Raw genomic sequence first — 20,996 nt, forward strand, 5'->3', positions numbered from 1 at the left:
TACCATTGGAGCCCCTAACCCTAGCTGCAGGGGCCATACCCGTTGGGCCCCTAAACGTATCTCCAGGCGCCCCACTCCTGGGACCCTTTACCCTAGCTTCAGGGGCCCCATCCCTGGGGCCCTTAACCCTAGTTCCAGGGGCCCTACCCATGGGGCTCCTATCCTTAGCTTCAGGGACCCCACCCGTTGGGCCCCTAACCCTAGCTCCAAAGGCCCTACTTTTGTGACCCCTATCCCTAGCTCCAGGGGGCATACCCCTTGGGCCCCCAGTCCTAGCTCCAGGAACCGTACTCGTGGGGCCCCTATCCCTAGTGTTAGGCCTGAATAAAGATATTGCAGACAAAACCAGGTATGCCAACCTGACCAAAGTCAGGCTAACAGAGGTTTTTGGTAATTCCTGAGTGGAAAACACTGAGAAGCAGCAGCATGTCTCACAAGCGCTGGGAAAAAGTGAGATAAGCGAGAAGCTGCATTCCTGGCATAGTACCAGATGTGCTGTGTTAGGGCAGCTCCTTCGAAGAACTGATAAGAGCCCTAGTTTCCCAGCCTCCTTGTTTTCACTCCCTGGTTTTGTTCGTTGTTTGTTTTTAACTCCCCTACATTTCTAACTTTAGGTATGTATGTATACTAAAGGTGTCTAGTTTCTAGCGACAGAACTGTCTATATAGGCTTATACTAAGATTTAAAGAGCGGGCTGGTTCTCTCGGGAGACGAGCTGCTCTATATTGATGCGTGCACTTGTCAATAAAGATCTTTTGATCGGACCTTGCTGGTGTTGCCTGTCTCTCTCGTGGTCAGACAACTAACTTTGCCATCTGGGGGTTAGAGTCCCTGACACTAGCTCCAGGGGCTCTATCCCTGGGGCCCCTGACCCTATCTCCAGGGGCCCTACCCGTGGGGACCCTAACCCTAGCTCTATGGGACCTCAACATGGGGCCCCTAGCCTTAGCTCCATGGGCTCTACCCGTGGGGACCTTAACCCTAGCTCCAGGAGCCCCATCCTTGGGGCCCCTAAATCTAGCTCCTGAGCTCCTGCCCGTGGGGCACCTAACCCTAGCTCCAGAGGCCCTTCCCTTAGGATCCCTAACCCAAGCTTCAGGGGCCCTATCCGTGGGGCCCCTAACCCTAGCTCCTGAGGTCCTACCTGTGGGAGCTCTAACCTTAGCTCCTGGCTTCGTGCCCATTTGACCCATAATCCTAGCTCCAGGGGACCTACCCGTGGGACCCCTAATCTTAGCTCCAGGGGCCTTACCCCTGGGGTGCCTAACCCTACCTTCAGGGGCCCTACCCGTGGGGCCTCTAACCCTAGTTCCAGGGGCCCCACTCCTGGAACCACTATCCCTAGCTCCATGGGCCCCATCTCTGGGGCTCCAAACCCTAGCTGCATGGGCCCTACCTCTGGGTCCCCTAACTCTAGCTTCAGGGGCCCTAACAGTGGGACCCCTAACCCTAGTTCCATGGGTCCCACCCCTTGGACCCCTAACCCTTGCTCCAGAGGCCCCATTGCTGGAGATCCAAACCCCTGCTCAAGGTGCACTGCCCATGGGGCCGCTAACCCTAGCTCCAGGGGCCCCACCCCTAGACACCCGAACACTAGCTCCAGGCACCCCACCGCTGGGACCCCCAACCCTTGCTCCTGTGGCCCCGTCCCTGGGGCTCCTAGCCCTAGCTCCAGGGTCCCTACATGTGGGAACCCTAACCCTAGCTCCAACGGCCCTTCCCGTGGGGCCCCTAACCCTATCTGCAGGCCCTGTACCCCTGGGTCCCTTAACCCTAGCTTCAGAGGCCCTATCCATGGGGCCCTTTACCCTAGGTCAAGGAGCCCTATGCATGGGTCCCCCAACCCTAGCTCAAGGGGCCCTATCTCTGGGGCCCCTAAACCTAGCTTCAGGGGCCCTGCCCGTTGGACCCCTTTGCCTAGCTCCAGGGTCCCTTGAAACACTTGGGAAAATGTGTTTGACTGTTCAGGCATTGGGAGCTCAGCTAAGAATGCAAATGCTTTTCAAAGACTGCGGGGACTGTGGGATCGCTGGAGTCCTCAGTCTCCCCTCCCTCCCTCCATGAACGTCCATTTGATTCTTTGGCTTTCCGTTACGATTGTCACGCAGCACTGTGCTGAGTCCCGGCTGTGGACTCTGTCTATCATAGCCTGGAGATTTTTTCAAATGCTTTGTCATTTCGTCTTCTGTAACGGAGCTCTGATAGAACAGATTTGGCTCTCCATACAGCGATCAGATCCAGTACCTCCCAGACGGTCCACGCTGGAGCTCGTTTTGGGTTTGGGACTGCATCGCCACCTGTGCTGATCAGAGCTCCATGCTGGGCAAACAGGAAATGAAATTCAAAATTCGCGGGGCTTTTCCTGTTTACCTGGCCAGTGCATCCGAGTTCAGATTGCTTTCCAGAGCGGTCACAAGGGTGCACTGTGGGATACCGCCCGGAGGCCAATACTATTGAATTGCGGCCACACTAACCCTAATCCAACATGGCAATACCGATTTCCGCGCTACTCCCCTTGTCGGGGAGGAGTAGAGATATCGGTATTAAGAACCCTTTATATCGATATAAAGGGCTTCATTGTGTGGACGGGTGCAGGGTTAATTGGTTTTAATGCTGCTAAATTCGGTTTAAATGCGCAGTGTAGACGAGGCCTAAGAAAGCGGCTGTTTGACCTACAAACAACGACAAAGTAAAACCTGCAAGAGCAGCCTTTCAGTTCAGAGGCCTGATAATAAGATGTTACTAATAACTGATGAAAGAGTTACAAACGACTCAAAACCATACTCAGAACAAACCAAATGGGAACACAGACAACACCATTTTTCTTCGCTGCTCTTCAACCACGATATTCTTCCCATAGGGAGGACCATCGCTCCTGGGGGTTCAGTGCCACAGTAACAGGGTGATGTGTCCAAGGGATGGAGGAAGCTGCTATTCCATCTCCCTAGTCCAAAAATCAGTTTAATAGCTAGTCCTGAGATAGAGGAAGTATCAGTTATTAAAGTCATAAGAACTAATTTAACATTGTGATTCAAGCCAATGTTAAAATGATCTAACATTCAGGTTAATAGAAACATTTCTAGTCCTCTGCATAGAACGCTCAAATGATGCAAAAATAGCAAGTTTGCTTTAAAAAGTCATAAAAGGGGTGTCATCCAGAATCTGACACTTGGTGAAACGTAAGTCTAGAACACACAACCAGTTTGGGGATTGTGCTCTGCTTCTTAACAATCTGCCCTGAGGTTGCCACTCACAGTCACAAGCTACTCCAGATGGCTGGGGCCCTCTCATGGATCAGTAACTGGTTAGCAGCTTGGAAAGAAAGAGTAGGACTAAATAGTCGTTTTTGCAGTGGAAAGGGGTAAATAAAAGGCTACCAAAGTATGAGACAAGGCTACAGACATTAGGGCTGGTCAGTTGAGACAAGACCGTAGAGCACCAGTTCTCAACCAGGTGTCTGCCAAAAGAAACCAGGCTTGTCCCACATCCCCAAGCCACCAAGCCTACCTGCCTGCATTGAAGGGGGAGAGAAAGGGCACAACAAAAAATTGCAGCATCAATGCAGAAGAGAGAACTCTTCCCCTGCCATTATCAGTAAGGGTTGCCTCACAGCCACTGACTCCCTGAACAGAAATAGCAAAAGTCCAACCACAATTCTACTTCCTTTCCACTACAAGAGATAATGGGTGGGAGCTGCTCTCTTGAGACTGTCCTGCTGCTGCCCAGGCACATGGCAGACAGAGCTGGGCCCGCAAGCCGAGGGTTTTGATCGCTTGAAGGCCCAGAGGGAAAAGAGACAAGTGCTCGTGTATCAGAGAATGGCTTTGATCCATTGACCTCTGGGTTATGGGCCCAGCACGCGTCCGCTGCACCACTCTGTTGGCTCTTTACTCCCCCTGCCACCCAGCCACCTCTATCTGAATTAGTGCCTTACGAGCTCTCACGCTGGCAGGCATATGCGCCGGCTGCTAGGCAGCTGCCCTGGTCACAGGCTTTTACAGCTTCTACAGGGTAAAAAGGATCTATTTGGGGTTTGGACCCCATTGGGAGCTGAGTAGCTGAGTGCCGGAGACGGGAGTACTTCTTAAACTGTTTTCAATTAAGCCTTCAGCTCGTGGGGGATGAGGTTCAGCCTTTGATCCGTGTCTGCAGCAGGCAAGCGCCTCTGGCTCAATCGGCCCCCACCCTGCCCCCACTGTATTAGCAGACTAAAACCTGGAGCAAAGGCACACGCCTTGCAAGGGAACAGGAGCCGGGATCTCGAACAAATGTCAACATTTTAGAAAGATGACGTTCAAAGAAGAAAAAAGTGTACAGTACAACATTTAGGTGTAGAAGTTTCTGGTGATCAGGGAACAATGTACAGATTACCCAGGGGGTGCGAAGTTTGGTTTAAGATCGGGTGGCGTAAGAAATACAGAATCTACAATAGCCCTGACTGGGGGTAAAAGGTTAACGTACAGACACTGAGTTAGGAGGGTATGTTGTCCATGTGAGGGCTACGTTCAGGGGTGGAGTTTAAGAAGCGGGTACGACAATGAGAATGAATTCACCCGTGTTTGGTGAGTTTTAACATTCAGTGTTTTTTAATCTTTGCCACAATCTAGTTTAAGCAGGGTCGGTATGAACTCTACCCTGCCATCTGTTGGTGATCTGTTGTAAAGGCCTTTTGGGGCTGATGTCATTTGCATGGTTACACCCACTCCAGATTGCATGAGGGGAGTGCTTGTCCAAATGGTCATTTCAGCTGCTGTGGGATCCCCCATCTCTTTGTTATTGGGGCAGGAGTAATTAAGTGAATTTTCCTGTTTATTTGGATCAAGGAGAGAGTAACTGTACCTGGCATTTGAGGTCTGAGAGCTTGCCCCTTGCCTGGAAAAGACTCATCGTTAAGGGGTATGGGTTGCAAACCCCTCCCCCCCAAGTGTGTGGGAAGTAAGAATAGATGTTTGTTCTTGGTCTGATTGATTATGTGTCTGGTGTCTAAAGACAGAGGTATTTTTGAATATCTTTAGAATTGTTGTTAGTACTGAAGTTTCTCATCTTAAAGTTATGCTATTAGATTTCTTCTACAGTATATTTTGGTGCTGAAAGGTAAAAGGTTGCTTTGTGTGTGCTGTTATGGAGTGAAGTAACAAAGGTTGGTTGCAGAGAGGGTGCATGTGCCACCCCAGCTGTGGTCCCAGAGTCCAGAATTTGCATAAACTCACCCCCTTACCTGTGACTAACAAGCTTGCCCTGCTAACTCTTCCAGCAAAACAGGCCAAAGAAAGTGTATGCAAGCTCTGTACTGCAGCCCCAGTACTATTTTCAGTTCCTTCCCACAGATCTTTCACTCCGCACCAATCCAGTTCTTTGCTGTTGCTTGTCCAACCACTGCATGCATGTGCTAGACCGGACCCTGAGCTGATTCCTGACTGTTGTGCTCGTACAGCCTGGCCTGTCTGTGTCTCTGTGGTGCAATGGGTCAGCACGTTTGGCTCTTAACTGAAAGGATGGTGGTTCAAGCCCACCCAGGGACAGTGATAAGCCTGTGCTACTTCCTTGCTTTCCTGCGGGCAGGGCCGGCTTTAGGCCAATTCAACCAATTCCCCTGAATCGGGCCCTGCACCCAAGCCCTGCTGGTGCACTGTACTAGGGTGGACCAGCTTCCCCAGGGGGCAATTTGAAGGGCCTGGGGCTCCCAGCAGGGACTGGAGCCTCAGGCTGTTTAAATTGCCACCAGAGCCCCACTGCTGGAGACTTGGGGGCTATTTAAAAAGTCTGGGGCTCCCCTTGCTTCTACTGCCCAGGCCCTTTAAACAGCCCCCGGAGCCCTGCCACTTCCCCAGGGCTCCCGCGGCTATTCAAAGGGCTGGGGAGGTGGAAGCAGGGGAGCCCCAGGCCCTTTAAATAGCCCCCGAGCCCTGGGCTGCTGCTGCTACCTTGGTAGAGGAGGGGGCACTTACCGTACAGGGTAGGCTGTACCCCCTGTACCCGCACCCCTGCCCACAGCCAGCCCCTGCTGCACCCCCTGCCCTGCCTGCACCAGCCCCGCACCCCGTGCCCTGTCTCCAGTCAACCCTTGCTGCACTCCCCTGCCTTAAGCCAGCCAGTCCCACACTCCTCTGTCTCCAGGCCTGCCAACCCCTGTGCACTCCTCTGAGGCCCTGCCTGAAGCCAACCAGCCCACTCCACCCCACATCCCCCTGCCTGCTGCCAGCCCCTGTCAGCAGCCAGTCCCACACACCCTGCCCTGCCTGCAGCCAGCCCATTTGCAGCCAGTCCCGCACCCCTGTCCTGTCTGCAGCCAGCCCCGCACGCCTTGCCCTGCTTGCAACCAGACCCTACCTCCAGTCATCCCCTGCCCTGCCTCCAGCCAGCCCCATGTCCACTGGTGCCCTGCAGTTCCCAGGGCAGTAACCCTGTACACACGCTGCAATGAGAGGGGCAGTGAACAGCTGTGACCCACACATGTGCACAGGGTGACTAGACAGCAAGTGTGAAAAATTGGAACAGGGTGGGGGTAATAGGATCCTATATAAGCAAAAGACCCCCCAAATCGGGACTGTCTCTATAAAATTGGGACATCTGGTCACCCTAGCACACCCCCAGGGAGTGGCGGGGACCCACACATGTGAAACGGAGCTCATTTCTAGTTCAGGCCCATCTTTTTAAAAAAGAATTTTAGGTAGGGTTAACACACATCCGTATTTTCCTGGACATGTCCAGCTTTTTGGTTCTTAAATAGACCATCTGGGAGAAATTTTTAAAAATATGGATGTATGGTAACCCTATTGGTACAAAAAATACATACTGTGGCACATCCCTTAAATCAGAACTTTTTACAGGGAACCGGCTGCTAAGAAATGAAAGGCTTCTATTTACATGGTTTTTTTTTTAGTCATCCCTGCCGGGGCCCTGCCGAATATGTTCGAATTGGGCCCCGCACTTCCTAAAGCTGACCCTGCCTGCGGAGAGCCTCAAAGGTTCCATTTTGTTGCCTCTTGGCCTCAGTGCGTTCAGCTAGTGGCCCAAAGACCAGGCTGGATGTCATTCAGAAACCCATCTCCCAGCAGCTGTTCCAGAGGCTCAGGTTTAATCCTCAAGGCCGAGCACAAAAACTTTCGGCCAGGAACATTTCGCTCTCTCCTCGCCTCCGCCCAAGTGGCAAAGGAGAAGCAGACGAGACACGCCGGCTCAAAGACGCCTCCCTCCCACTTCCCTGTAGGCTGTGCAAAGCTCTTGGCCTGCCTCACGCCTTGTCAGGAAAGCGCGGCCATGCTACTCACACCTGAGTCATGTCCGCAGCCTGGCCTGCCCTGACTGACGGTGTGCAGAGCCACGCCAGTCAATGGCAGTTTGAGTCAGGAGCCTAGGCTCTTTCCCCTGACAGCCACACACACAGCACTGCCTGGTGTCCCGAGAGCCTCCTTCCTGTTCTCCCGCAGCACATGCTACCTGCCAGTGTGGGTGGGAAAACCGGACCAGGAAGTACTGCAGCCTCATTCCAGGACAGGAGGCCCTCGCCATACCCAGGCCTGCCTCTTGCCTTCAGTCCAGGTAGCCTCATGGCCTAGGCTCTTGGTGCTCTGCTGGTCACTGCCTTGCTGGAAGGCCCTGAGGGAAAAGAAGCAAGCACACATGTAGCAGAGGATGGCTTTGATCCATTAATCTCTGGGTTATGGGCCCAGCACACTTTTGCTGCACCATTCTGCTGGTTTTTCATGACCGCTGCCACTCAGCCACCACTATCTGGATTAGCACCTTATGCGCTCTCACGCTGGCAGGCAGATGCGCAGTCTGCTAGGCAGCTGTCCTGGTCACAGGATATTACAGCTTCTACAGGGTAAAAGGGATCTATTTGGGGTTTGGACCCCATTGGGAGCTGGATAGCTGAGTGCCAGAGACGGGAGCACTTCTTAAACTGTTTTCAGTTAAGCCTTCAGCTTCACCCTCACCTGAAAAGTACTCACCATTAAGGGGTATGGGTTCCAAATGCCAAAAGCATGTGGGAGGTAAGAATGGGTGTTTAGCTGTCTGTGGTTTTTTTAGTTGATTTTCTTTTTGCTGTTCCTGGTGTGTAAAGACAGAAACATTTTTGAATCTCCTAAAATTGTTGTTAGTCCTACAGTCCCTCATCTTAAGCTTATGCTATTAGATCTGTTCTGTGATATATTCTGGTTCTGAAAGGTAGAAGGTCGCTCTGTGTGTGGCATTATGGAGTGAGGTAGCAAATGTTGGTGGCAGCAATGGGGCATGTGCCACAACAGTCCTGCTCCCCAGCTGCATTCCCTGAGTCCAGCCTGCAAAATTTCCATGCAGTCAGAGTGGAAAAGAGCATTTTACCTCACTGTGAAGTTGCTTACAACTTTCAGTGTGGAAGTGAGATCAGAACCCCCCCACTATAAGTACATCTAAAATTTATACTTAACTATTAGTGATCTTCGGTCTGTAGTATAGAACTGCATTTGTACTACAATTACAAAGAGCTTTATTTTTAAACTAGAAAAGAAAAAAAGCCACAAAATCTGCAGTTAGAAGCTTCAAAAAAGACCCATAGTACTAAATTTAAATATTCATTTTCAGCCTTTTTTATTTCACTCTGCTTTGGAACCCATGTCCCTTGCCTAATGAGATATATGTAGGTTCGGGTGACTCCCAAAAGCATGAACTGCTAAGGACCGTTCTACTGTCCTTGATTCATATCACCAGGATAACTACACTTTATTACTCCTGCCCTAATAAGAAAGAGATTGGGGATCTCACAGCAGCCGAAATGACCATTTGGACAAGCACCCCCATCATGCAATGCAGGGTGGGTGTGACCATGCACATCAGCAACAAAAGACTTTTACAACACATCACCCACAGATGACAGGGTAGAGTTCATTCTGACCCTGCTTACATCCTCCCCACAACCAAGAATTGGTGCTTCTGGTAAATCACACTCCCTATTATACCAAATCATTGGTATTGAATGCTGAAGTCACAGCTAGCAAAAGTAGCCACCCATCTCTGCCCTGCAGCATCCAGCTTAGCCCTTGTTAACACATAAGTCAGTGGATTGTTCTCTGTCCATACCTGAAACTGAGCACCACACAAGTAGTCTCCAAAGTTCTCAGTGATGGCCCATTTCAAGCCCAAGAACTGCAGCTGGTGGATGGGATAGCAAGTTTCGCTATCAGACAGTCCTCAGCTGGCAAAGGCTACAGATTTACATTTGCTTTCCACTTCCTGGTACGAGACTGCTCCCAAACCCTCCAAACTGGCATCAGCATGCAGGATAAATGGCTTGTTTGAGTCAGCAGAGACTAGGACTGGCACATGAATCAGGCAAATAATGATTTCCCGTAAAGCTCTGTCACATCTCTCATCCCGCCATGTCCCAAATGGAGAGGAGAGGAGCCCCTCCCCTGTCCCAGCCCAAGAACACCAGATCTGTGGAGGCAAGATGTCTGTAGCCCAAACCAGCTGGAGCTGCTGGGGAGAGAAGTTCTCCCTTCAGCCCAGGCCCACTGGAGTTGCTATTGCAGTGGGGGAGAGATGCCTTTCATCTAGTTCTTAGATGCCCTGATAAGAGGGGGGTTGAGTTTTTTCTTCCCACCTACAGCTCAAACTTCTTTTTCCCCCACCACTTTCTGCTCTAGCCTGATCTCTCTCTTTCACCTCAATTCTCTTTTTCCTGGTCTTGTTCCAGAGCCCTGACAGCCCAGTTCCCTGCCCTAACCCCGTGCCCTCTACTGCACCCTGAACCTCTCATTCTAACCCCACCCTAGAGCCTGCACTCCCAGGACCAGTGCCCTCATCCACCTGCACTCCAACTCTCTGTCCCATGTACCCTGATTTAGGGTTTACTAATAATATTAATTTGGATAATATGATGAAAATTTAATTTATTAGCTTACATTTTATTTAATTTAATTGAGTTACAAAGTTACAGTTGCTTTACTGCTATTCAATAGATACATAGGGCATTATATGCAACAAAGTTTTGGTTAATGTCTTTTACCACACTTCCTTGATAACCTGGTGGTAAGAGACACAGAACCAGCCTTGCAGTTCAGGTTTCTCAATTCTTGAGTGAAAGATGCAGCGCTTAGAAAAAGATACTGTTACTTAGGGTTTACTTGACTAAGTTAAACTTAAAATTAAAACCTAATAAACAAAGAATAAAAACTTACGGAAATGGAGCTTAGCCTAGTTCCCTTGAAACTTAAAGTTTCAGAACAAGTACAGCCTACTGCTAGTACATAGAGAGAGAGTGGAGGAAGTAAGTCAGAATGATAGAGTGAAGTGCTCTAGTGAGGTGGGCTACCTCTTTTATAGGGCACAAGCACCGGAAATCCTTCCTCCTATGTCCAAATTTCATTCCTCACCCACAAAACGTTAGGGTACGCTTACTTCACAGGCTAGTATGTTTGTGCATGTTGATGACATGTACATATGCACATAAGTTCCCTTGTGTTGTACCTGTTAAGTCTGTGGGTAGAATACTGAAAAAAAAAACCCTATGCCATTCTCCATTGTCGATTGGTCTAAGTAAAGGTCTTAGACAGGCGTGAGTACTTATCTATTTAAGTAACAAGATACAGGTCAACTTTGCTTTCTTAGTAAAAGGTCACAATATAGATATGCTAACCTTGCCTTAGCTTAACATACAGGATATGGCCTGTAGGGTCTCGTAAGTCATGTGCCCCAGCCTCCTAATCATTTCTATTGCCCGCCGCTGGACCCTCTCCAAATTGTCCACATCCCTTCGCATGTGGGAACCCAACCCCAAAAGTACCCACATTTCACCCCAATGGCCCCCAAATGCCAGATTTTAATATGTACATAGGGTGCTCCCATGGTCATGTCACTCCCGAGCTCTCCAGTGGAGCCTGCTGGTGGAGAACAAGGTCAAAATCAGCCAGGACGTCGCTCAGTCAATTCCCTGTGCTCCCAGCAGGTGGTATCGGAAAACTCCAAGATGGCTCACTTCCCTTTCTCTCATCAGCTTCAGGCCCCAGGGTTACAAATGCCCAAACTAGTTGGGATTCTTCCCTGGGCTCAGGGTGTGGGGCTGCTCTGAGGGGATGGACTTGCACACTTGGGATATTAGTGCAAAGATACAATTTCAATTTCTCTTAGAGAAATTTGAGAGCAATTTATATTTGATAAAAATCTTATTTCGTGAAAGGAAAGCTGCAGTGATAGCCTGGTTACTGGGGTGCAAAACACTTTCCTCCTGCAAGAAACAAGAAGTTAGAATTAGACATTTACATCATTTGTTCCAATGTTGGCACAGGTTTAATTTTGCTTCTGTGCAGGTTTGTTTCAGGCGGTGACTGTTTTGGTTTATTGGGTTGTTTTGGTTTTTTAAGTTCGAATGGAGATTTTAATTGACATTTGCTGGATTCTAATGGCTGACCTGCAACACCAGTTTTGACATACTTCTGCATATTTTATACAGATTTGGCCAGTATTCAAGGATACAATTCTTTTATAGGAGGTTTTAGAGTTCAGGCTTATTTATTTGATGTTATTTTATCATCCTGCTGTAGCACACCTTTTTGATAAAACCTTGAAATTATTAATTTATGGCATTTGTTAGTTTTTATTTTTAAAAACAAAGTTTTTATTAATGTTTGGGTTTTAAATTAAGCATTGTTTTTGGTTTCAAATTTTCATTTAGGTTTTGGTTGTTGATGGGATCTTTAAGAACTTTGGATTTAATACTAAAATTTAGACAGATTTAGCTTATTGAAAGTCAACTGTTCACTATTTTATTTTAATAAAGGTTGTATTGCTGTAAAACCTGGCCAGTGGGAGAGGAGATGAGCCTGGCCTTTAACTGAGAAGGAGCAGAGGCATGGGAGAGGCCAAGTGATGGGGGGGCACAGCCCCCCAATTTTTTTTGTCTACCCACCTCAGTCTCCCACCAAACGAGAAGAGTCTGATGCCACTCCTGCTGGTCACTGGGTATCACTGCTGCTCCATGGGAAACATGCTCTGTGCATTACCGAGCTTGGTGAGAAATACACTCTGTGCCTTACCGTGACTGGTCCGTGGGTGTCACTGCTCCTAGAAGGCAGACACACGCTGTGCATTACACCACCTGACCGCTGGGTGTCATTTCTGTATCAATGGAAACACTTTCTGTGCATTACCCTGAATGACCACGAGGTGTCACTGCTGCTCCAAGGGAAACATACTCTGTGTGTTACCCTGATTGGCCACTTGCTGTCAGTGCTGCGCCAAGCAAAACACCTTCTGTGCATTACTCTGACTGCCCACTGGGTGTCACTGCTGCGCCAAGGGAGACATAAGAGCGGCCAGACTGGTTCAGATGCAAAGTCCATCTAGCCCAGTATCCTCCTGTCTTCTGACAGTGGCCAGTGCCAGGTGCCCCAGAGGGAATGAACAGAGTAGGGAATCATCAAGCGATCCATCCCCTGTTGCCCATTCCCAGCTTCTGACAAACAGAGGCTACAAGCAACATCCCTGCCCATCCTGTCTAAGAGCCCTTGATGGATCTATCCACCATAAACTTATCTAGTTCTTTTTTGAACCCTGTTATAGTCTTGCCCTTCACAACATCCTCTTGCAAGGAGTTCCACAGGTTAACTATGCAACTGTCTTGAGTTTACCCCCCCTCCCCTGGCAAGGTTGTATATGGAAAAGAGGAAGAGGATGAGGAGAGCCATGATGTGTCTGTCAGTGGCTGGTGCCTCAGTTTCCTCTAGGCAGCAGTGCTGCAGGCTCCTTTGGTCTGTGCCCATGCAACTGTGTCTGGGGAAGGAGGAGTAGAGGCTCATTCTTCCCAGCCCCACGCCCCACTCCCAGCAGCTGGGGAATCCAGGCCAAATTTAATCCTGGTAGCTGAGCTGGGATTAGCCTTGGCTGGGGTAGGGCTGGTTAGGAATTGGGAGGGATACAGACGCACCTGCTGTGAGGGAAGATCCTCCCATTCCCTGCCAACCCCATTTACTCCTTGCAGTACGGCACCCCCTAGCATTTCTTTCTCTGTCATGGGAGCTGTCTGCTGTTTCTTCTCCCTTAGCATCATCTCTCCCCATCCTGGAGCACCGGCATTGCCCATCCTGTGCAAACAGGCAGGCCCCGGTGTGCCCCAATGCACTGCCCTGCAATTGTGGAGACAGCTGTTGGATGGAGCCATATCAAAATATGGGGGTCGGCAAGACTGGGGACCAGGACTCCTGGGTTCTCCCCTCAAATGTGGGAGGGGAGTGGAGATTAGGGGATAGAGTGGGGGAAGGAAAGGGCTGGGATCCAGGGCTACTGCTTTTTCTGTTTTTCTCCACCTCCTGCAGTTGCCTCGATCCTTTCAATGTGTTTCTTGTTCCATATTCATTTGCTGACTTGTGTAAATCACCCCAGAGGTGGCTGCATCTCAGTGTTGGGTGAGGCACCCTTGGCTGCATCACCTCCTAACCGCGTCTCTCTCCCCCTTCGGGTGACCCTGCAGCACTCAGCAAACATCCACAAGATCATGGGGCACTTTGAGCACTGCGCAGGCAGGGGCCAGGCGCCCAGCCCTCCCTCCAGAGAATGGGACACAGCATCGACTACTTTTTACAGGGATTAAAAAGGGGCAAAGGAGGGCAAATCAGAGGAGTAGGTGGCCAAGGTCTGATCAGGGGGTGGAAATTGACTGGTCGGGGGTCAAGCAGCTGGAGGCAGAGTTAGGAGAGGGACTGAAGGCAATGTCAGGGAGGTGGGAAGGAGCCGGATTTAAGCCCAGAGGGAGGCGCTGCCAGAGGGTTAAACCCCGGCACAGGCAGGGGCCGAGGGGGAACAGTTATCCCGGTGGGCTGAGACTCCAGTGTTTGCAAACATGGGTGGGGGGAGCAGAGGGCTTTTTTAATTCCCCTCTCACAGGCAGCACCTCTCAGCATGGACTTCCCAGGGCTGGGCTCTTAAAGGCACAGGCATCCCACTGCCTTGACACTGCAGCTCCTCTCTGATGTAACCTACTGAGGTGCTGCAGTAGGAGACTCAATTCAGTGAAACTGGGCATTCCCTATACGCCCCCCAGCCGGGGGGCTGTGCACCCCCTTCCCCGATTTTCCCCAACACCCCCTCCCTCAGTGGTCAGGTAGTTACATGCAGCGCTGCCAATGTTGTCATTGGTTGCAAATTTGAATGGAAATTGAAACGTTAACACACACTTTAAAAGCAGATACAACGTATGAAAACTACTTGTACCTGAGAAAGTCAAATAGGTTTGGAAAGTCTGGACAAAGCCGGGTTTCCTCACCCAGCTGTTGTGTTTGCTGACAATGTTGGTGCATTGGCTTCGGCAGTGTTGGCCAACCTTAGAATTTCAAATGATGGTTTGTAAGCAAGGTGCGAATGAGCTCTCCCCTGGCAGCTACTGATGACCAGGGTTGGGGGGAAGCTTTGGGACCAGACTGTATTTACATGAACTCACCTACTCTGCTGAGGTATCCAGCGGACAGAGCTGGGCTGCCTCTGCTCTAGGTGCCCGGAGGAGGGAAGGTGTGTGGGGCTCCAGCCTGGGACACTTCCTCCCTCCTGCCAAGGCCTAACTATTAATCCCAGCGCTGGCACTCCTTTCTTCAAGCACCATGTGGGCCAGAGGAAACGTGTGGTAGGAAGCACAAGGGCCAAGCTTGTGAACATCAGGTGCAGCAGCAAGAATCCCAACTATCAGGGTAGCAAGTTCTAGAGCCCTATCCCATTGTGGCCATCCCTGCCAAAGACCTGGCTCTCGGAGGTGTGAGTCACCCAGCAGGAGGGGAAAGATTCACTCTTACACAGCTGGAGACAGGGGAGTTGAGCGCTGGGGCATTACCAAAAGCATGGGTGGGTGGCAAGTTTGTAGAAATTTTGGTGGTGCCCAGAACCCGCCCTCAAACTCCACCTCCACCTACCTAAGGCTCTGGGAGGGGGTTTGGGGGGGATTAGGGTGCAGGATTCAGGATGGAGTTTGGGTGCTGGGTGTAGGCTTCGGCAGGGTTGTAGAAAGGGGTAAGAGGTGCAGGCTCTGGGGGTGGGAAGGAGTGTGTGGGAAGGGGTGCACCCTCTGGGAGGGAGCGTAGGGCTGAGGATGAGGGATTCATGATGCAGGAGGGGGCTCAGGACTGGGGCAGAGTATCAGGGTTCAGAGGGAGCTCAGGGTTGGGGGTGTTGGAGAGGCTGAGGGCAGCCTGCACTAGGACTCTGGGGCAGCAGTTCTGCCCAGAATCCCTCTACTCCAGCAGCAGGAGCAGGCAGGGGACAGGCACATGCTGCTTTTTGTCAGGCAGGGATGCACCACAGCAGAGGGGAGGGGTACCATGCAGGGGCCAGGGGAAGAGACCCAACTCCAAATATTGCTGGAGCAGGGCCCCCAGCCCTGAATGTTCCTGGAGCACGAGCACCACAAATGTATATAACCTGCCGCCTATGACCACAAGCCAACACAAGGTCCCACTGAGATTTGAACTCAGATTACAGGATTCAGAGTCCTGAGTGCTGCCCATTACACCATGGGAGCAGCTTGTGCTGCCTTCTCTGCACATCGGTGACCCTCATGGAGCTGGTTTGTGTAAGGGGGCTCTTGGCCCTTTACTAAAACTTAGTGTGTGTGTGTGTGGGGGGGGTTGGTTGGCTAGTTCCCAGCACCAATAGAAGGGGGAAGGATCAATGGGAAATCAGGACCCTGAGACTGACAGTCCCCAGGGACAATGGGGAGAGGCCAAAGCTCCAAGTTAGCTGCACTGACAGGCCAGACAGTGTAATCAGAGAGTCACCAGGCCAGGGGGTCCCATCCTCCATGTGAGCTGGAACTGCCTGGGCGAGAGTGGGGCAGAGCTAAGGAGAGAGCAGGAGCCCGAGAAGAGCCGGGGAGCAGAGCTGTGCAGGTGTAGTGCCAGAAACTGCTGTATGTAGGAATTTGCAACCTGTAGCAGTTACTGATACCTGAGGTTGTTCTTATTTGCTGACTTGTCCTAATTGGCTAAAACTTGACAGTGGTTTCTCTAGCAAACGCCAGTCCATGGCCCCTTGGTCCAGACATCCTCCTTCATATCACGCTAGGGTGACCAGATGTCAAAGATGAAATATTGGGATGTGAGGGGCGGAGCAAAAAAAAAAAAAGCCAGAGGGCCCCCCTGCCACCAAGCAGAAGTGGCACAACCCCATCTCCAACTAATTCTTGGCTCAAACCTCTGCTACACCCCCAGCTCCCCCATCCTCTCACTCCTGGGCCCAGCCTGGGCTCCAAGCTCTGCAGCCGAGCCATTATCCGGGCCCCTCCTGCAGCTCCTGGGCAACGGGTGAACCAGGCAGCTCCTGGCAGGAGCGTGTCCGCCCCACTTGTGTCTCCGCCCCCCCCCCCACCTGGGCCCTGCCTGCTCCATGCTGCCCCCACCCCAATGCGCTGCCCGCAGGCTGCAGGGCAGGAGCAGCTTCTACGCTGCGCTCCTGGCCAAGGCCATGGCCAGTGTGCAGACCTGCGGGGGAGGGGCGCAGCCTTCCGTCTCCAGGTCTGCAAGGGGAATGTAAAGCAGCCGTTCCTGCGGGAGTAAGGCGCTGCCATCCCTCCCTAGCTCTGCCAGAGGACTGGGAAGCAGCAGTATTAGCAGGGGCAGGGAGCCTGATTGTTTCCCCGGCTCTGCGAGGGGACTGGAGAGCGGCCTTTCTGGGCGCGTGGTGTGCTAGGTTCCTTCCTAGATCTGGGACGGGAGTGGGGAGCGGCCATTACTGTGGGAGCAGGGCGCTGGGTTCCCTCCCCAGGTCTTCCAGGGTCCTGGGGAGCAGCACTTCCTGCGGGATTAGGGCACTGCCTTCTCTACCTAGCTCTGCGAGACCACTGGGGGGTGGCCCTTCCTCCGGGATTAGGGCGCCGCCTTCTCTCCCTAGCTCTGTGAGACCACTGGAGATCGGCCCTTGCTGTGGGGGCGGGGCGCTGGCTTCCCTCCCCAACTCTGCCAGAGGCCTGGGGAGCAGCCTTTCCTGCGGTATTAGGGCGCTGCCTTCTCTCCCTAGCTCTGCGAAACAACTGGGGAGCGGCACTTCCTACGGGACTAGGGCGCTCCCTTCTCTCCCTAGCTCTGCGAGACCACTGGGGAGCAGCCCTTCCTGCGGGATTAGAGCGCTGCCTTCTCTCCCTAGCTCTGAGAGACCACTGGGGAGCAGCCATTCCAGCGGGATTAGGGCGCTGCCTTCTCTCTATAGCTCTGCGAGACCACTGGGGAGCGGCCCTTCCTGTGTGCGCGGGGTGCTGGCTTCCCTCTCCAGCTCTGCCAGGGGTCTGGGGAGAAGCCCTTCCTGCGAGATTAGGGCGCTGCCTTCTCTCCCTAGCTCTGCGAGACCACTGGGGAACGGCTCTTCCTGCGGGATTATGGCGCTGTCTTCTCTACCTAGGTCTGTGAGACCACTGGGGAGCGGACCTTCCTGCGTGGGCGGGGTTCTGGCTTCCCTCCCTAGCTCTGCAAGGGGTCTGAGGAGCAGCCCTTCCTGCGGGATTAGGGCGCTGCCTTCTCTTCCTAGCTCTGCGAGACCACTGGGGAGCTGCCCTTCCTGCGGGATTAGGGCGCTGTCATCTCTCCCTAGCTCTGGCAGACCACTGCGGAGAGGCCGTTCCTGCGGGATTAGGACACTGCCTTCTCTCCCTAGCTCTGCAAGACCACTGAGGAGCGGCCTTTCCTGCAGAATTAAGGTGCTTCCTTCTCTCCCTAGCTCTGCTAGACCACTGGGGAGCGGCCCTTCCTGCGGGATTAGGGCGCTTCCTTCTCTCCCTAGCTCTGCCAGACCACTGGGGAGAGGCCCTTGCTGTGATATTAGCACGCTGCCATCTCTCCCTAGCTCTGCGAAGCCAATGGGGAGCGGCTGTTCCTGCGGGATTAGGGCGCCGCCTTCTCTCCATAGCTCTGCGAGACCACTGGGGAGCGACCCTTCCTGCGGGATTAGGGCGCTGCGTTCTCTCCCTAGCTCTCCCAAACCACTGGGGAGTGACCCTTCCTGCGGGACTAGCACGCTGCTTTTCTCTCCCTAGCTCTGCAAGACCACTGGGGAGCGGCCCTTCCTGGGGTGGCTGGGAGCTGGATCCCTCCCGAGCTCTGCCAGAGGCCTGGGAAGCAGCCCTTCCTGCGGTATAAGGACGCTGCCTTCTATCCCTAGCTCTGCCAGACCACTGGGGAGCGGCCCTTCCTGCGGGATTAGGGTGCTGCCTCCTCTACCCTGCTCTGCGAGACCACTGGGGAGCTACAATTCCTGCGGGATTAGGGCGCTGCCTTCTCTCCATAACTCTGCTAGACCACTGGGGAGCGGCCCTTCCTGCGGGATTAGGGCGCTGCCTTCTCTCCCTAGCTCTGCCAGACCACTGGGGAGCGGCCCTTGCAGTGATATTAGCACGCTGCTATCTCTCCCTAGCTCTGCGAAGCGACTGGGGAGCGGCTGTTCCTGAGGATTAGGGCGAAGCCTTCTCTCCCTAACTCTGCGAGAGCACTGGGGAGCGTCTCTTTCTGCGGGATTAGGGCATTGCCTTCTCTCCGTAGCTCTGCAAGACCACTGGGGAGCGGCCCTTCCTGGGGTGGCTGGGAGCTGGCTTCCCTCCCGAGCTCTGCCAGAGGCCTGGGGAGCAGCCCTTCCTGCGGTATTAGGACGCTGCCTTCTCTCCCTAGCTCTGCGAAACCACTGGAGAGCGGCCTTTCCTGCGGGATTAGGGCGCTGCCTTCTCTCCCTACCTCTGCGAGACCACTGGGGAGCGGCCTTTCCTGCAGAATTAAGGCGCTGCCTTCTCTCCCTAGGTCTGCGAGTCCACTGGGGAGGGGCCCTTCCTGTGAGATTAAGGCTCTGCCTTCTCTCCCTAGCTCTGCAAGACCACTGTGGAGCAGCCCTTATTCCGGGATTAGGGCGCCGCCTGCTCTCCCAAATTCTGCGAGACCATTGGGGAGCGGCCCTTCCTGCGGGATTAGGGCGCTGCCTCCTCTCCCTAGCTCTGCGAGACCACTGGGGAACGGCTTTTATTGCGGGATTTGGGCGCTACCTTCACTCCCTAACTCTGCAAGACCACCGGGTAGCAGCTCTTCCTGCGGGATTAGGGTCCTACCTTCTTCCCCCAACTCTGCGAGACCACTGGGGAGCGGCCCTTCCTGCAGGATTAGGGAGCTGCCTCCTCTCCCTAGCTCTGCGAGACCACTGGGGAGCGGCCCTTCCTGCGGGATTAGAGCGCTGGCTTCTCTCCCTAGCTCTGCGAGACCAATGGTTAGCGGCCATTCCTGCAGGACTTGGGACCTGCCTTCTCTCCCTATCTCTGCGAGACCACTGCGGAGCGGCACTTCCTGCGGGATTAGTGCGCTGCCGCCTCTCCCTAGCTCTGCGAGACCACTGGGGAGCGGCCCTTCCTACGGAATTATGGTGCTGCCTTCTCTCCCTAGCTCTGCGAGACCACTGGGGAGCAGTCTTTCCTGCGGGATTAGGGCGCTGCCTTCTCTTCCTAGCTCTGCGAGACCACTGGGGAGCAGCTCTTCCTGCGGGATTAGGGCGCCACCTTCTCTCCCTAGCTCTGCGATACCACTGGGGAGCAGTCCTTCCTGAAGGATTAGGGCACTGCATTCTCTCCCTAGCTCTGCGAGACCACTGGGGAGCGTCCCTTCCTGCGCGGGCAGGGCACTGGCTTCCCTCCCCAGCTCTGCCAGGGGCCTGGGGAGCTGCTCTTCCTGCGGGATTAGTTCGCTGCCTTCTCTCCATAGCTATGCGAGACCACTGGGCAGCGGCTCTTCGTGCGGGATTATGGTGCTGACTTCTCTCCCTAGGTCTGCGAGACCACTGGGGAGCAGTCCTTCCTGCGGGATTAGGGCTACGCCTTCTCTCTCTGGCTCTGCGAGACCACCGAGGAGCGGCCGTTCCTGCGACATTTGGGCGCTGCCTTATCTCCGTAGCTTTGCGAGACCACTGGAGACCGGCCCTTCCTGAGGGATTAGGGCGCTACTTCCTCTCCCTAGCTCTTCGAGACCACTGGGGAGTAGCCCTCCCTGCGGCTTTTGGGCGCTGCCTCCTCTCCCTATCTCTGCGAGACCACTGGGAAGCAGCCGTTCCTGAGGAATTAGGGCGCTGCCTCCTCTCATTAGTTCTGCGAGACCACTGGGGAGCTTCCCTTCTTGCGGGACTATGGAGCTGCCTCCTCAGCATTGCTCTGCGAGACCACTGGGGAGTGACCTTTCCTGCAGGATTAGGGCACTGCCTTCTCTCCCTAGCTCTGCGAGACCACTGGGGAGCAGCCCTTCCTGCGGGATTAGGGTGCTTCCTCCTTTCCCTAGCTCTGTGAGACTACTGGGGAGCGGCCCTTTCTGCGGGATTAGGGCGCTGTCTTCTCTCCCTAGGTCTTAGAGACCACTGGGGAGCGGCTGTTCCTGCGGGATTAGGTCCCTGCCTTCTCTCCCTAGCTCTGCAAGACCATTGGAGAGCGGCCCTTCCTGCTGGGGAGGGGCGCTGGCTTCCCTCCCCAGCTCTGCCAAGACCATGGGAGCAGCACTTCCTGCGGAAGTAGGACGCTGCCTTCTCTCCCTACCTCTGCGACACCACTGGGGAGCAGCCGTTCCTGTGGGATTAGGGCTCTGCCTCCTCTCCCTAGCTCTGCGAGATGACTGGGGAGCGGCCCTTCCTGCGGGATTAGGGCGCTGCCATATCTCCCTTGCTCTGCGAGACCACTGGGGAGCGGCCCTTCCTGTGGGATTAGGGCACCGCCTTCTCCCCTAGCTCTGCTAGACCACTGGGGAACGGCTATTCCAGAGGGATTAGTACGCTGCTTTCTATCCCTAGGTCTTCGAGACCACTGAGGAGCGGCCTTTCCTGCGGAATTAGGGCACTGCCTTCTCCCCCTAGCTCTGCGAGACCACTGGGGCTCGGCCCTTCCTGCGGGATTAGGGCACTGCCTTCTGTCTCTACCTCCGTAAGACCACTGGGGAGCGGCCCTTCCTGCGGGGGCAGGGCGCTGGCTTCCCTCCCCAGCTCTGCCAGGGGCCTGGGGAGCAGCCCTTCCTGCGGTATTAGGACGCTGCCTT

The 20,996-nt window shown here is 53.5% G+C and overlaps 1 non-coding gene across 1 annotated transcript; it reads left to right on the forward strand.

Moving 5' to 3' along the window:
- The first annotated feature begins 5,448 nt into the window (after positions 1–5,448).
- On the forward strand, positions 5,449–5,522 carry TRNAK-CUU (transfer RNA lysine (anticodon CUU)). Its single transcript has one exon. It is a non-coding gene; the product is annotated as a tRNA-Lys (tRNA).
- The last annotated feature ends 15,474 nt before the right edge of the window (positions 5,523–20,996 follow it).

The sequence above is a fragment of the Gopherus flavomarginatus genome, chromosome 5 (assembly GCF_025201925.1).
Source record: "Gopherus flavomarginatus isolate rGopFla2 chromosome 5, rGopFla2.mat.asm, whole genome shotgun sequence".
Taxonomy (NCBI): domain Eukaryota; kingdom Metazoa; phylum Chordata; order Testudines; family Testudinidae; genus Gopherus; species Gopherus flavomarginatus.